The sequence below is a fragment of the Triturus cristatus genome, chromosome 4_1 (genome assembly GCF_964204655.1).
Source record: "Triturus cristatus chromosome 4_1, aTriCri1.1, whole genome shotgun sequence".
Taxonomy (NCBI): Eukaryota; Metazoa; Chordata; class Amphibia; order Caudata; family Salamandridae; genus Triturus; species Triturus cristatus.
Window position 1 is genome coordinate 798,486,553 of NC_140585.1, and position 17,512 is coordinate 798,504,064.

The window sequence follows — 17,512 nt, forward strand, 5'->3', positions numbered from 1 at the left end:
GAATTCAATACCAAACATGAACAGTAGGTTAGAATAAATTAATTGTCGCAAACAATAGTAATAATACTAGTACCTCCACGGCACTTGTCAATCTCAATTCACACTAAAGCAGACTCCTGTCTTTTTAAGATGAACTGTGTGATTTATTGCACACCGGATAGTGTTGCAATTGAAACTCAAGATGAAAGCTCCGGAACTGATTTAGATTTCAGCAGACAGTTGACCCAAATATGACCATTATCCCCTCCGTCATATTAAAAGTGCCTTTGGATATAATGCACTTGTGATACGGTGAACAGGATATCCATCGCATTTGTGACAGAGTAGCCCATCTGCCAAACTCTAAAATTTAAATCAGGCCCTCAGTGTTTTATTCCAGATTCCAACAGATGCAGAATGGTATACAATCATCAACTTACGCCAAGCATTCTTCTCCATTCCTCTGCATGATGATAAACAATTTCTTTCTGCATTTCAGTTCCAAAATAAAGTTCTTGTTTGGTGGCCCATCAATTTTTAGTCAGATTCTAAAGAAAGATTTTGAAAGTTTTCAGTTGCCCTGCATCTCAGTCCTGGTGCAATATATAGATGCCCTATTGGTGGCATCTAAAACAAAAGAAGATTGTATACTTAATACTGCTAGACTATTGAATCATTTAGCTGACAATGCCACAAGGGTTCATCTACAGAGATGCAGTGCTGTAAGAAAGAAGTGATTTAGCTTGGTCATCACATTGATAAAGGAGCAAGGAAAATCTCGAAAGAACTGCATTTTTGAAGACGGGTCTTTCAACCACCCAGAGGGAGGTGAGAATGTTCCTCGGAATTGTTGGCTATTTGGCATTGGTTTCTAAACTGTTCCTTGATTGCAAAGCCTTTAATAAGGTGTACTTACAGTGATAAAATATCTCTGTATATTATTAGAATAGAGGGTGCTGAATATATTTTTGAACATGGGATGTAGCTTATGTGTTAAGGTAAGGGCGGGTAACTACTTTAAGATGTTGTTGCTCATTTGGAACTCAGAATAATTTCAGATTTTGTATACTCTGTGTTATAATGTTATAATAGCTTTATATTCCTCTGTGTGGTGTCATGTCCTGTTTGGGGCTAATCATGGACTTTACAAAACATTCCAGCAGAGAATTACATAAAGCAGGACTGTTTACTAGCCCCCCTTCCTTTCTCTATGATTTGCCCAATTTATTGAAGGAAGCAGGAGGGGCCACTCTGAAATTGGTCGCCAGCCACATTGCTTCACTCTTATATGCAAATGATATAATTCTTATATGCAAATGATAAGCCTACACTATCTGTTAGAGGCTTTACAAAAATATGCAGATACACATTATGTGAAAATCAAGACACTAAAGAGTAAAGTACTGACTTTATGAAGTAAAAATTGTAAAAAGATTAAAAGCTATAAATCGTTGTTAGGGAACCAAGAGATGAAAGTAGTTGTCTCATATAATTTTTTAAGGAAATATTTTCAACCACTTTACAAGAGAGTGAACATATCTCAGCTATTTTAAGTAGGGTACAGGCCCATAGTAATGTACTCTTATCATTTTACAGGGCTACGGTGTGTTGCATTTTAAATATTTCCTTACGGAGAGGAGGAGCCTAGCGCGCAACCAAGATGGCCGTGTAGGTGCGAGGCACCCGAGGACCTCCGTGACCTCCTACGTTTATCCTGTCTTCATCCTGCATCGGTTGAGGGGACTGTGTCGGTGAGCCTGAGCCGAGGTGGTACCCGTTTCCCGTTTTCGAATCGGACCTCGGGTGCCGGAGTGAGCACCGATTGAAGTTTGCGGCCTCCTTCGCTCCTGACCCCGGACTCGCGTTTGGGGGCGACCCGGTGACAAAGTGAACAACAACGGCGGGCTGGGCCTGGCGAGTCGCGTACCCCGCACTTTCACTTTCACTTTCGCGCCCCCTTGCCGTCTTTGCAAGTGGGATCGCGGCGCTCTTTGTGTGGGGGTGGCCTCGCTGGGTGACCCAGCCTGCCTGCCTGCTGTGGCCCGCTCCGCCGTCCTGGGGTGACCCTCCGGAGCCCGTGGCCTTGGTTGCTTGCCTTTTACTGCGTGGCTGGTGAGGGTGTGAGACCCGCGACGATGGCCACGAAACAAGATGGCGATCGGTTGAAGGCCAAGTCGACCCGGCGTGGCGCCGCACATCAGGCCAACATCATGGACCGCTACACCCTCCCGAAAGGATCTCCCGGTGGACCGCACAAGTCCTCTGAGTGCCCTCCGGATGCCCCGGATTTGCCCACAGAGTTGACTCTGCAAGACGTCATGGGCGCCATTGCTGAGATGAAGGCCTCGGTGGGCCAGCGGTTTGACACCTTAGCCCATAAAATCGACGCGGTCCTAGTTGATATCAACCTGGTGAGGGCTGATCTCTCCAAGACCAACGACCGGGTCGACTCTTTGGCCCACACCGCGTCGGGCCTCACGACTGAGGTGGCGGCCCTCCAAACGGAGGTGCACCGACTTCGTCAGGCGAGTGCGCTTATGGATCGGCGCCTGGAAGATTCCGAGAGTCGGGCCCGGAGGAATAACATCCGCATCATCGGAGTACCCGAGGGACGGGAGGAAGCGGCGGCGGATCTTTTTGTAGAGGACCTGATCGCTACCCATCTCCAGCCTCGGGGACTGAGTAAATTCTTTGCCGTGGAGAGGGCCCACAGAGTTCCCGGGGGAAGGCCGAAGGTCGGAGCCCCTCCGCGGCCTCTCATTGCCCGGATTTTCAACTTTCGGGACAGGGACGCGATCTTGCAAGCCTCCAGACTGCAAGGGCCGATTAAGCTGGAAAATATGGAGGTGAACTTTTATCCCGATTTCACTCAAGCGGTCCAGAAACAGAGACTGAGTTTCCTGGGTGTTAAGCGCCGGCTCCGGGACATGAACTTAAAATACGCCATGCTCTTCCTGGCCAAGCTGCGGGTAGAGGTGGATGGTCGCACGCACTTTTTTGATCGTCCCGAAGCGGCCGGGGACTGGCTGGACACTCTGTCTGGGGGTAGTGCTCGTGATGGTGGGGGGGGCGGCGGGAGGAGACGGCCCACTGGATCGGGACTGAGGGGTTGATATTGGGCCTCACTCTGGACGACTATGATGCCACTTTCGACCAAGCTTCTGTCTTTGTTCTTTCCCCTCCCTTGGAGGTTGTGTGGGGTCTAGAAGGGGTACTCTTTCCTCCTCTAGGGGGTCTAGCTAGTTTTACTATATAGGGGCGACAGGCACACTGTAAGTTGGGGGGGCTGTCTGGGCTCATGCAGGGGTGCAGGGAGGGGGGAGTTTTGTTGGGGTGGGTGGTTTGGGGTGGGGTGTTGTTCGTTTCTACCACAAGGCAAAAGCATCGTTGTATCATTTTTAAAGTGCTCTCTGGGGGACGAGTGATGGCTTCTGTTTATGATGGGGGGTAGGGGACTGAGTCTGTTGTCCTGCATTGTTAATGGATTGGGGGACAGGATAAAACGAGGTGTGGTCCTGCAGTTCTTGAAGCGAATTTCGCCCGATATAGTTTTTCTGCAGGAGACACACCTCATTGGCAACTCCTTTTGTGCCATGAATCGGCGGGGCTACCGCCTTGTGGCCCATTTGGGCTTCACGTCTGGTTCAAGGGGTGTGGGCATTATGGTAAAGAACTCGCTCCCGTTGGAGATTGATGAGGTGCACCATGACGACAGGGGACGCTACACGGTTTTGGTGGGTAGAATGGAGGGCAGAGTGGTCGTTTTCGTGTCTGTCTATGTCCCGCCGGGGCTGCAGACGACCACCTTTGCGGATCTGGGGCACCTCCTCCTTGGCCTTCCGGAGGGGATTCTAGTGGTGGGGGGGGATTTTAATGCTGTGGTTTCCGGAACTGTGGATCGTCACCCCCCTAGGGATCTCCCCCGTGCCCAGGCATGGTTGTCTGGCCTCTTGGATACCTTGGGGCTGGTGGATTGTTGGCGTTTGAAACATCCCACGCAGCTGCAGTACACCTTCCATTCAGGGGCTCATGGTAGTCTCTCACGGCTAGATTATGTCCTGGTTCCGGCGGCGCACGTTGGGAGGATAGGGGAGGTGCGCCATTTGGCACGGGGTATTTCGGACCACTCTCCACTCTTGTTGCACTTTGATATTCTTCCGAGGGGAGAGGGTAGGGTGGTCCCGATTAATCCCTGGTACCTGCGTGACCCCACCATTCGCGCAGAGCTGGTTAAATCCCTTAAGCGCTACTTTGACGAGAATGTGGGGTCTGTGTCATCGGCGATCTCATTGTGGGAGGCGTTCAAGACGGTACTCAGGGGAGAGGCCTTGTCCCTTATTTCCCATTCCCGGAGGCGCAAGCGGGAGGAGGTGACTCGTGTTGAAGCTGAGATAACCGAGTTGGAGGGTGATCTAGAATGTGGGGTGACGGATGACAAATTACATGTTCTCCGACTCAAGCAAGCGGCTTATAAGGCCCTCGTCACGGAGGCGGCCAGGGGCCTCAGTAGAGAGCAACAGGGGAGACTGTATGATGTGGGTGATAAGGCTGGTAAATTGATTGCATGGTTGGACAAAAAGGAGAGAGCGAGTCGAGTTGTCCCATTGATTGAGAAACAGAATGGTGTGTGTGTCACTGAACCAGAAGAAATTGTCTCCTGCTTTGCAGACTATTTCCGCGGGGTGTATTCCCCGGTGTCCTCCCGCTCTGAAGAGGATTCCCACGCCCTTTCGGAGGAGGACAGAGTGTCGTTGGACGCTGCTCCAACTTCCGAAGAAATTGCCCTCGCCATACGTTCGGTCGTTTCCGGCAAGGCCATGGGCCCTAATGGTCTTCCCATCGAGTTGTATAAACTGCGACCGGATACGCTGGCACCGCATCTCCATGCTATGTTCCTCGCGGCCCACTCGGCGGGTTCCCTCCCGCTAGACCAGCATCTAGCTACTATCGTGGTTATCCATAAGGAGGGGAGGCCACGGGACCGGGTCACATCCTATCGGCCTATTTCGTTATTGAATGCAGAGCCCAAAATCCTCGCCAAGGTGTTGGCCAATCGGCTGGTCGGCGTAGTGTGTGACTTGATTCACCAGGATCAGTCCGGCTTCATCCCTCATCGCAATACAGCGCTTAACCTGCGGCGTTTGCATAGGGTGCTCGCACGTGTCCCGTTCATACGAGAGCCTGCCATTTTGGCGTCCTTGGACGCCACTATGGCGTTTGACACGCTTGAATGGCCTTATATTTGGGCGACGCTCGCGAAGTTTGGGTTTGGCCCAGGATTCATCAGTTGGGTAAAATTGTTGTACTCTGGCCCGCTGGCGCAGGTCGTGGTGAACGGTAGAGTGTCGGCTTCGTTCGAGCTGGGTAGGGGTACGCGGCAGGGCTGCCCGTTATCGCCGCTCCTTTTCGCGCTCGCCTTGGAGCCCCTGGCGGAGTGGCTGCGGTGGGAACCTTCTATTCGTGGTCTCCGCTGGACCCCGAGTATGAGGACCGCGTATCTCTATACGCTGACGATATTCTCCTGTACCTGGCTTCCCCACGTAAATCACTGATAGTGCTGGTTGATGTGTTGCATTCATTTGGTCTTAACTCCGGCCTTGTCATCAACTGGGCTAAATCGTGCGTCTATGTTCTCTCTGGGGAGGACCCTATCCTTCCGCGGGGCTGTCCTATCCAGATCGCCCCGCGGGGATTCCGGTACCTGGGTGTCTTTATTACCCTGGACGCGGAGGCCCGATATAGTCAGAACTTGCTTCCCCCCCTCCAGCGCCTGAAGGAGGATGTTGCGCGTTGGAGGCGCTTGCCGCTCTCGCCGCTCGGCCGGGCGGCATTGTTTAAGATGATGTCGCTGCCGCGTTTCCTGTACGCTCTGCAGAACACAATGGACATCGTCCCGGCGCGCTACTTTCGCGAGGTGGAGAGTTTGCAGCGCCGACTGTTCTGGGAAGGTAGACCGCGTATCGCCCTGGCGAAGCTGACGCTCCCGTGGTACGACGGGGGGATCGCCCTCCCGGATATCAAACGGTATTATTGGGCCTCCCAGCTGGCTGCGATTAATCACGGCCTGTACGGGCCCGCTCTAAACCCGGCCTTTGAAATGGATAAGATGTTACTGCCAGGTGGTGATTATAACCGAGCGCTTTACTCCAGCTCGCTTGACGCACGTCTGACGGGCCCCACGCGTGTCATGGTACGAGTGTGGCACGCGGCTAATGTGGCGATGGGGTGGAAAGGTCGTTTGACCCGGGCGTCGCCACTATACGCATCTGAGCAGTTGGGCTCCCTGTGGACCTCGAAGGGCTTTGAAAAGTGGGACATGATAGGCATCAGCAGGGTGGGTGATCTCTGGACGAGGGGGGGATTCAAAACGTTCAAGATGCTACGGACAGAATTCCAGTTGCAGGACAGGGAGTACTTTCGGTATATGCAGATCCATCATGCGCTATGCTCCGTATTCCCGGACGTTGCCTCCATCCCGGAGTATTCCCCTCTGGAGGATAGAGTGCTAGATGGACATGTACCGGACAGCACGATTTCATTGATCTATAAAAAACTTATCAATGACCGCTCGGGACTGCTGACTAACCTTCGTGAGGCATGGGTGGCCGATGGATTGGAGCTGGATGACGAGGACTGGGTATCGGCGGTGGCCTCCCCGAAAGAGGTGGCCATACCGGCCCGCCTTCGCTTCGTCCAGCTCAAGATACTCCATAGGGTCTATGTTACGGGGCCAAGGCTACTGCGTATGGGATATGCTGTAGACGGGTTGTGTAAGCGTGGGTGTGGTTCTTTGGGGACCTTTTTCCATATTTTGTGGGAATGCCCGGAGGTGGAGCGATTCTGGCGTGGTGTGCATGAGGTCCTGCGGGTGGTTACGTGTGTGTCGCTGCTGCCCGAAGCGAGGAGATGCCTGTTGAATGTGTGGGAACCAACCGACTACTCGGTGCCGCAGACGCGGTGGGTGACTCTGGGATATATGGTGGCCAAACGCGACATTGCTCAACTGTGGGGTTCCCAGAGGTCGCCGACTGTCTCGGCATGGAAGGATAACATGGATTGGTGCATGTTTCGGGAAAAGGTGGTGTATGTTGCGAGAGGTAAGCCTGGGACATGGGTGAACGTATGGGGCCCCTGGAACGCCTACCGCGGGGGAATCTGTACCCCGCCGTTATATCCCGATCCGTCACCGGCCCCATCCCCTTAGCCAGTTTATCTCCCCGGTCCCGGGCACTGAGTCCACCTAATCCCAGTCTTGACCTTTTTCCCCCCCTTGCTACTCCTATGGATTGGTAGGGTCCCCCCCGCTAGGGGAGCACATGCTGCTGTTTCCGATTGTGGGTTGCCTTGTGAATTTGTTCTTTTGTTGTTATTTATATTAAAATGAAACCGTTATGTGTGCCCGGATGGTGTGGCTACCACCGCTTCTAACTCCTGTGCATTTCCCTTTGCCGCGGCATGCGCGCTATTGTTTGTATCACATGCTCCTCTTCCTTGCTAGCGGCCGGCCTGAAGGTTGTAGGCCCATCTTTGTATATTTTTTTAATTTTGTAATAAACGGTTTAAAAAAAAAATAAAAAAAAAAAAAAAAATATTTCCTCACGGTTTATCGGGCTACAATTCCACCTACATTGTTCTATGCTATAGAAATAATTGATATAAAACATTGGAATTGTATTGCATAAAATTCAGGGTAAGCTTTTTAGGAAAATCTGTAATTTAAATTCTCTGGCACCGATTGAATGGCTACGCTTAGAAATGCACTTCGCAAGTTCCTACAGATTGGGTTGGCTGCTACTTGACGTTGGGTTGCTTGGCTTTTGCACAGTAATGAGCCTACTTTAAAAGGCTATTTGTGCTCCGGAATCCTCAATCAGAATCGGAAAGTAAATACTCTCATTAAAAGCTTTAAACAAGCACCAACACATTTTTATTTGAAGGACGTTGATTTAACGGAGCTGTCTTATGCCCAACCTAAATATTTTTTTAATACTCTGGTTAGGAGTCGCTTTATGACTTTAGAGCTAGATTTCCTGAGACAAACAATTAAGGAAAGAAAGCTGTTACACAGGTCCACATTAGATATGTTAGTCTACATGGGAAAGAATAAATGAATGTTGTTATTTCTCCATCCATCAAGGCGCAGCCTCAACCATATTTATTGTGAAACTTAAGTTACAGAGTCTACCACTTTTATAGGTTGTTGTGTATGAACATTTTACCTATAAAAACGGTCACTGTTGCTTCAGTCAATTTACCCCAAGAAGAGAGATTATGTGACTTTAGTATGACGTCAGTGCAAAATTTACATCATATTTTCTTTACTTCCCTTACTTTGCACTTTAACCAATGTTTTCATTTGAAATCTTTGAGCCAGATGTATGTCCGTTTTTTGCAGTCGCAAATGGGAAATCGTCCCATTGGTCAAAGCAAAAAAAGGTGTTGGTATGTACAAATGTTATTTTGCGAGTCGGTGACTCACACAATAGTGTTTGCAAGTCGCTATTAGGAGGAGGCGTGCAAGGGCGTCCCTTCCTAATAGCGAGTCAGAATGCTATGTACCACTGTTTTGTGAATGTATTTGTGGTTTTGCAAAACACTCACAGTTTACCGCCTACTTCAAGTAGGTGGTAAGTCAGTCGCAAATGGGAAGGGGTACCCAGGGGACCACTTTCTTCATTGTGAATGGTTGCGAAAATATTTGTAAAGGCAGGCAGTGGTCCTAGGGACCTCTGCCGGCCCTTAAAAAAAGAAAATATATTTTTTTCTTTTAAACGCATCCCATTTTCATTTAAGGAAAACGGGTTGCATTTGAAAAACAAATGTTGCTTTATTGAAAAGTCAAACACAGACATGGGGGTCTGCTGTCCCAAGCAGACCACCAGACCTGTGTTTGCAGGCCATTCCCAATGGGTCGCAAATTGCGACCTGCCTCCTAAATATTAGGGAGGCAGGTCTCTTGCTACCTATTTGAGAATCGCAAACAGTGTCTCAGAGACTGTTGTATATTCTATTTTGTGAGTTGCAAAACATCACAATTTGTGGCTCGCAAAATGGAATGGTGGTACATCTGGCCTCAAGTTTCATAAATATGGTGTATGTACAACAAAAAAGATAACATATTTGTTATTTAATCCCATTATTAAAGTGATGTTTTACATTTTTGTAATCTTTTTAAAAAAATTAAAAGTTTTTAAACATATATTGATTATTCTTGATTGCATAATTTTAAGTGGATCTAATTGTAGATCTGAATCTTAATAAATAAAAGTATAAAGTATACTCAGAAAATCTCTGCACCTGAAAGCCTTTATGACAATTATTCTGTATTGCTTACTTTTAAATGTTTCTGGTAATTAAACACTTTAACTTTTAATTGATCTAAAACTCAGTTACTGAGTGGGCCACTTAGTTATTTAAACTGTTTACTCTGCTAATTGATCTTTATAGGGTGCCTCGATGGGCAATTTAATCCGTCGGAGAATTGGATGAGGTAAAATTTTGGGGTACCAAAATTTTGGGGTGCCCAATTTTTGTGGTATGGTTTTGCTTCTACAAATCTTGATAGCAGAGGATGGTTGCACGTTAGAAATCACCTACTTATGCCAAGAGACTACCTATTGATTATATTTTGGTCTTTTACCCTATCCTGGGAGATAGTGAATTCTTCAGTGGTATTCCCACTGCTGAGACTTTTCTGAGAAGTTATACATGCAGTGCTGTTCCTGAATGATTTTGAGAGAAAGTATGAATAGGGCATTATGTTTTTATGTTTAGTAAGTTTTTTTTTATGTTTGTGATATGATGCGTTACTGAAGTCCGAGTTTGTGAGATGGATTGTTTTCCTTTAATGTGAAGTGTGATTCTGGGCTTGATTGATGGTTTGAGCACTGCTTTGCTGATTTATTATGGTTGTTTGTGAATTTGGTTTATAAAGAATTTGTTTTCCTATTGGTTGGTTTTTGTTATCAGATTCGTCTGAATCCAAGATCTCGAGATATTGTGTTGTACTTGCCTTCATACAAGTAATTTTCAGCACGAGACATGGGATGCACACAGATAGGGTTTGTTTTCATTAATAAACTTACATTTCAGGGTTGCATGTTTAATTTGGGTTGGTGTTCCTCGCTCCTTAGTGCACAGGCATGAGTGAGTCAACCGGGGTGGATTACCAAAGGACAAGAGTCTACCTGGTGTGAATTCTGTTTCAAAACTCTACCGGGAAGGGTGCAGATCTTTGCTCTTGCCACTATCTGATTGTGAGATTTATTTCAACCTTAATTTGCTGATTTTCTGTTATTTGGATTGCAAGACTAGAGTTCATTTTGGTAAAAGGATTTAGAAAGGTTTGCAATCATTTTCCAATGTTCACAGAGACGTTGAGCTGTGATTGGTTAGTCAGTCACAGAGCTGTGCTGGGATTGAGGAGATGGTTAGCCACAACAGGGGCAGCCCTACTAGCCCTACTAACCCAGAACCAGGGTCTGTTAAACCATATAAAAGCCACAACAGTTCCAGGAAAAATTGTATGACATATACTACACTACAAATAAACCAGTGCCCCCCCAAAAAAACATCTGAGTAATTGAAATTAGTATTAAAAATAGATTTGTCACATAATAATATCACAGTTCATTATACAAACAAACAATTTGTGCTTACAATATTACACTGAACAAACACATAGAGACCATATACAGTGTACACAAAAAAACTGTAGCAGTGGCAAGAGATTTTCAGATCAGTTAAGTAGAACTTATCTCAACCAATGTTTCTTCCCAATTTGCCAATGTTGCATCAACAGATTTCGACCCTTACAGTTTATTCGGTCATCATCAAGACAGAAAGATTTTGGAGCAAGCAAAATTTATAAATCTGAAAACATAAACAATATAATAATGAGGGGCACAGTATAATAATTAGGAATGAGAAAATAGTAAATAGGTCAAGTACTCACGCTGTTGACCGCTGAACAAACCACATTGAGCATCTCAAGGGAATCTTTCCCAGAAACCAAAGTCAAGTCACTTGGATCGAATAGTGGGGCAGTCACAATATGTACATCAAGTGACTATAGAATTCCTTGTAGGGAAACTTATCCATAACCAACACTGTGAACTCATCATCTAAGCATAAACTAAAAAAATCCAACACCACGTAGAAAAATCAGTTTGATAGACCAAAAAGCATGCAAACAACACCAAATTATACCCTCAAGGTTATGGACACACCAAAACAAGTGAGGTTCCAAATTGATTAAAAAAGTAAAAGCATAAAAAATGGTACATACTTGTACAGTGTGTATCTCTTTAAACTTGGGAGACCAATGGGTCCTACAACCCTTTAGCTCATTCTACTCACGCTAGAAGGAAACAAAAAAAGCAATATATTTAGTCTCTTTAATGAAAAGTTACCAAAATTGGAATGTGGTGGAGCTATTTATAAGATTGCTCATCAATAGAAAAATTTCAGAAACATTCAGATTTAGCGAATTAATATGCAGGAAATGTAAGTATTACCTAAAAAAATAATCTGCACTCAAAAAAAAGGGGTGCAGATATTTCAACCATATGGAGCACTTACCAGGGACCACGACTTAAAGTTCTCCTCTGTTTTCCATAAATAACCTCACTGTCGGCGGTGGAACAGCATCAGCTCAAGACCTGGACTCGGTCAGCGTTTTAAGCTACACTGATCCCCATAAAGGGAAAAGAAAGACTTCCCACTTAAAGAATCATCCAGAGATAATTTCTATAATTGTACTCATTTCCTTACAGTATCAAAGTACATACCTTGGCAAAATTAAGCAAAAAAGTGAAAAGCAGGATTCTGAACAAGCACAAGCGCGGTGAGAATAATGATCACACTTTTTGGTCTTCTGGTTATTTTTTCACTATCACACAGGGATTTTTCCATGTGGTGTTGGATTTTATCAATTTGCGCTTAGGTGATGAGTTCATGGTGTTGATTGCGGACACGTTTCCCTTGGTCATAACTAGCTGGATTTCTGTTGTCACTGGACGTACATATTGTGAGTGTCCCCCTATTCAATCAAAGTGATTTGACTTTGGTTTATAGGGAAGATTCCCTTGAGACACTCAATGTGTTTTGTTCAGTGGTCAACAACGTGAGCACTTGGCCTTTGATTATTTACTATTTTCTAGTTTCTAATTCTTATATGGTGCCCCTCATTATTGTATTTTTTATGTTTTCAGATTTCGGGTTTTTGCTTGCTCCAAAACCTTTCTGTTCTGATGATGACCCAATAAATTGTAATGTTCGAAGCTCTGTCGGCGCATCATTGGCAAATTGGGAAGAAACATTGGTTGTGATAGGTTTCATTTTTTAATGCGGACCACTTAATTGAACTTAAGACCTTTTACTACTGTTACTGTTTTTTTTTTACACTGTATACTGTCTGTATGTGCTTGATTAGTGTAATAAGGTGAGCACAATATTTTGTTTATAGAATGTAATGTGATATTATTTTTGTGACAAATACATTTTTAATAATAATTTCAATTACTCTGAAATGTGTTTTGTTTGTGGGCACTGGTTTTTATAGTGTGATATCTGTGATACAATTTTATCTGGAACCATTGTGGCTTTCATAGTTATTGGTGAGACATCAACATTAAGTCACACTGTCAACGGTTGGTTACTGATAGAGCAACACTGTGATAGGCTGACCTTTGAAAAAGCTGCAATAGGATTGGTTATGGTTCGCTAGTTGTTTTATGTGATTTTTTAGATCGATTTGAGTGAAAATTATGGCAGCTGAATTGAAAAAAACTAGAAGTATATCTTCTACTGAGGGTCAATAATTTGATGTATACGAAATCATGACGGGCATTGGGTTCTATACATGTACCTGGACTTCTGAATGGCATGATTATACTGCTTCTGATTAAAAATTACAGTTTTCTTCAAAAAGTACCTTTAATATTAAAAAGCTAGATTTCCTGAGGCAAACAATGTACAAGAGAAACCTGTTACACAGGCCAACACAATTTAAGGCATTAAACAAATGAAATCGAATGGGCACTGAGGAGTTAAGAAACAAAATGGCAAAGCAAGTCATGGGTTCATCTAGACAATGGTTGGAGAGTACGTGGGATAGACAGGAGAAATGTTGGGGGAGGATATGATGGCAGATGTGAGGGCTTTTTATTCAATAGTTAAAGAAACTGAAGATCAATCAATCAATCAATCATGGAATTTATATCGCGCACTACTCACCCGGAAGGGTCTCAAGGCGCTTGGGGGAGGGGGTCTGCTACTGCTCGAACAGCCAGGTCTTGAGCTGTTTCCTGAAGGCGAGGTGGTCCTGGGTCAGCCGCAGGTGGACGGGCAGGGAGTTCCATGTCTTAGCCGCCAGGTAGGAGAAGGATCTTTCTCCGGCGGTGGCTCTCTGGATGCGAGGGACGATGGCGAGGGCGAGGTTCGCGGATCGTAGCTGTCGGGTGGGCGTGTAGAAGGTCAGGCGGTCGTTGAGGTACCTTGGGCCCAGGTCGTGGAGGGATTTGTGTGCGTGGGTGAGGAGTCTGAACGTGATCCTCTTGTTGACAGGGAGCCAGTGCAGGTCTCTCAGGTGGCTCGAGATGTGGCTGCGTCGGGGGGCGTCCAGGATGAGACGGGCGGAGGCGTTCTGGATACGCTGAAGTCTTTTCTGAAGCTTGGCTGTTGTACCGGCGTAGAGGGTGTTTCCGTAGTCTAGTCTGCTGGTGACGAGGGCCTGGGTGACAGTCTTCCTGGTCTCGGTCGGGATCCATCTGAAGATCTTGCGGAGCATGCGGAGGTTGTGGAAGCAAGATGAGGAGACGGCGTTGACTTGTCTGGTCAACGATAGGGAGGAGTCCAGGATGACGCCCAAGTAGCGTGCGTGGTCCGTTGGCTTGGGTGCGGTGCCCAGGGCCGGGGGCCACTAGGAGTCGTCCCATGCGGAGGGCGACGGTCGCAGGATGAGGACTTCTGTCTTGTCCGTGTTCAACTTCAGGCGGCTGATGTTCATCCATTCGGCGACATCTTTCATCCCTTCGTGTAGGTCGGCTTTGGCGGTGTCGGGGTCTCTGGTGAGGGAGAGAATCAGCTGGGTGTCATCGGCGTAGGAAATGATGCTGAGGTTGTGTTGGCGTGCGATGGCAGTGAGGGGTTTCATGTAGATGTTGAAGAGAGTGGGGCTGAGCGATGATCCTTGCGGGACGCCGCAGATGACTTCGGTGGCCTCAGAGCGGAACGGAGGGAGGCGTACTCTCTGTGTTCTGCCGGAGAGGTATGAGATGATCCATTCCAGAGCAATCCCCTGGATGCCGGTGTCGTTGAGGCGTTGGACTAGGGTGCGGTGGCAGACAGTGTCAAATGCTGCGGAGAGGTCAAGGAGGATGAGTGCCGCTGTTTCACCTTTGTCGAGCAGGGCTCGGATGTCGTCGGTGGCTGCGATGAGGGCGTTCTCAGTGCTGTGGTTGGCTCTGAATCCGGATTGCGATGGGTCGAGGGATCCGTTCGTCTCGAGGAAGGCGGCCAGCTGCTTGTTGACGACCTTCTCGGTGACTTTGGCAGGGAATGGAAGGAGCGAGATAGGGCGGAAGTTCTTGAGGTCGGTCGGGTCCGCAGTTGGTTTCTTCAGTAGTGCGCTGAGCTCGGCGTGCTTCCAGCTCTCCGGGAAGGTGGCTGTGTCGAAGGAGGCGTTGATGATGTCTCGGAGGTGGGGTGCGATGGTAGAGGCGGCCTTGTTGAAGACATGGTGGGGGCATGGGTCGGTCGGAGATCCGGAGTGGATGGTGTTCATCATGCGTGTCGTGTCTTCGGGGGTCTCTTTGGTCCATGTCTGGAGGATAGCGGCGGGGTGCGTAGGTTCGGTCGATGGGTGCGGGGGTGGAGCGCCGAAACTGTTGTGGATGTCGGCGATCTTGCGGTGGAAGTACAAGGCGAGGGAGTCGCAGAGGTCCTGCGAGGGAGTTATGTCGTTGTTGCCGGTGCTGGGGTTGGAGAACTCCTTGACGATGTTGAAGAGCTCCTTGCTGTCATGGGCGTTCTTGTCCAGTCGTTCCTTCAAAGATTTCTTCTTGGTGGTGCGGATGAGCTGGTGATGTCTGCGGGTGGCGAGTTTGAGGGCGGTCATGTTGTCGGTGGTCTTGTCGAGGAGCCAGGCCTTCTCGAGGGTGCGGCAGGCCTTCTTGGAGTCCTTGAGTTCGTCGGTGAACCAGGGGGCCTTCTTGCTTCTGGGCCTGGTGAGTGGGTTCTTCAGTGGGGCGAGGTCGTTGGCACAGGAGGTCAGCCATTGCGTGAGGTCGAGGGCTGCTGTGTTAGGGTCCGTTGTCCTGACCGGTGGGTTCTGGCTGAGGGAGGTGGTGAGCTGGTCGACGGTGATCTTGCTCCAGTTTCTGTGGGGAACCTGCTTCGGGTGGTGGTGGACCGTGTTCTTCTTGAAGCTGAAGTGGACGCAGCTGTGGTCAGTCCAGTGGAGTCCAGTGCAGTGGCTGAAGGTGACGTGCTTGCTGGATGAGAAGAGGGGGTCGAGCGTGTGGCCGGCGTAGTGGGTGGGGGTGTTGACCAGTTGCTGGAGTCCGAGGTTGGCGAGGTTGTCCAGCAGGGTGGTCGTGTTGCGGTCGTTGTTGTTCTCCAGGTGGAAGTTGAGGTCCCCGAGGAGGATGTAGTCGGTGGAGGGGAGGGCGTGAGGGCTGATGAAGTCCGTGATGTCTTCGCAGAACTGTGCGCGTGGTCCCGGGGGTCTGTAGATGAGGGTGCCTCTGAGGGTAGTCTTGGGGTCGGTGTGGATCTGGAAGTGCAGGTATTCGGCGGTGTTGAATGCGTCGGTGGAGTCAGTTGAGATGCGAATGGTGCTTTTGTGAGCGATGGCGATGCCCCCTCCGGTCTGGTTGTTGCGATCCCTCCTGATGATCTTGTAGCCGTCCGGGATGGCTATGGCGATGTCGGGGGCTGAGGAGTCGTTCATCCAGGTTTCCGTGAGGAAGGCGACGTCTGGAGATGCGGTGTCGAGGAGGTTCCAGAGTTCCACGGCGTGTCTGTGGATGGAGCGGGTGTTGATCAGGATGCACTTGAGGTGGTTGCTGTTGTCCGTCTTGGTGGGCGTGGTGCTTGTTCGGAGGCAGGAGAAGTTGCAGGATCGGAGGAGGGAGCGGCGTGAGCGGGATCGGCACCAGCAGGTAGGCGACAGGCAGCAGCAGTGCGAGGGGAGCAACCGTCTGTGTGGGGCACAAGATGAGGATTACACAAAGAAGGAAAAGGAGCAGAGAGTCATAATAAAAATGCGGAAGATCATTTCATTAATGATCTTTTGAACTCTAGACTTTCTCCATATACAGTGCACCCCAAACTGGTGCTGGTCCTAGTAAGGTACTTGATATGGGTGGAGCAAGAGATAGCACACCTGTGCAGAGACATAGAACAACCACGGATGTAGTTGCTGGTTCAGAAGAGAGTGCCCCACCTGAAATTGCAATGACAGTGGTGCTGAGTACTAGCAGAGGTACACCTACTGTTTCTCAGACTCAAAGGGATCTACCTGTTACTACAATCAGGGCAGAAGAGACTCCCAATGTTGGTCTTTTAAAAATTACATTTGAGTGAACTGTTACAAGGAACAATTGAATTAAATATGCTATTGACCTACAATGATGATCAAATGGGGTGTCTGGTCTAAGAGGCAACCACATATGCAAACAAAGCCCAAGATAAACTAGAGGAAATAGGTGATGCGTGTGAAGTTGATATCAGTAAGACATCAGTAAGATGACAAATGTATGGAAAAGTTATGAGATGAATTTAATGCATGATGAAATAAAACAATTAGGATTAATGAGTTTAAGAGCTCACATTAGGGATTTAAGTGAAAAGACATGGGAATGGAGTGATTTGTAGAAATTCAGGGAAAGATGGAGGAGAGGGGCAGCAAGTAAAAAGAAGGTGAAGGATTCACAGAGCAGGGTGAAGGGATCGACTAGCTGGAAGTAGGATTAGAAAACATTCTGGAGTTTCCATTAAGAGAAAACAGATGAGAGATGATCTTTATGCTTTTATTACAAATTTCCCAACAGTTAGAGAGAAGCCAGAGAGGTGGCACAAGGAGGTTTATAGATTGACAACCATCACACAAATGCTGTGGACTGATTTAAATGAAATATTTGAGATTGTGATCCCCAGTGACTTGTGGTCTGAATGTAAGGCTGTTGTTGCATGGCCAACTAAAGAACTACCCAGAGTTGCCCCGAATAATGCCCCTTCTGAGGAGGTAGCAAATTAATATAGACAAATGATTGAGCGTTTTAAAAGGAAGGTCCCAGAAAAGGATTGGATGATTTTGAGAACCTCACAAGAATGAAAAGAGTCAGTGCCTGCTTATTATAAGAGTCACAAAGATTTTTAAAAGGCATAAAGGAGTTGATGATCCTGAGAAAGATGGTGTCAATAGTTTTGTTTCTGCTTTTGTTATGAATTTGCCTCCGGAGCCGAGTTGTCATCTACAACAAAGTGAAATCTGATGGGAAACAAAGAGTATAGATGAGATTTGAAAGCT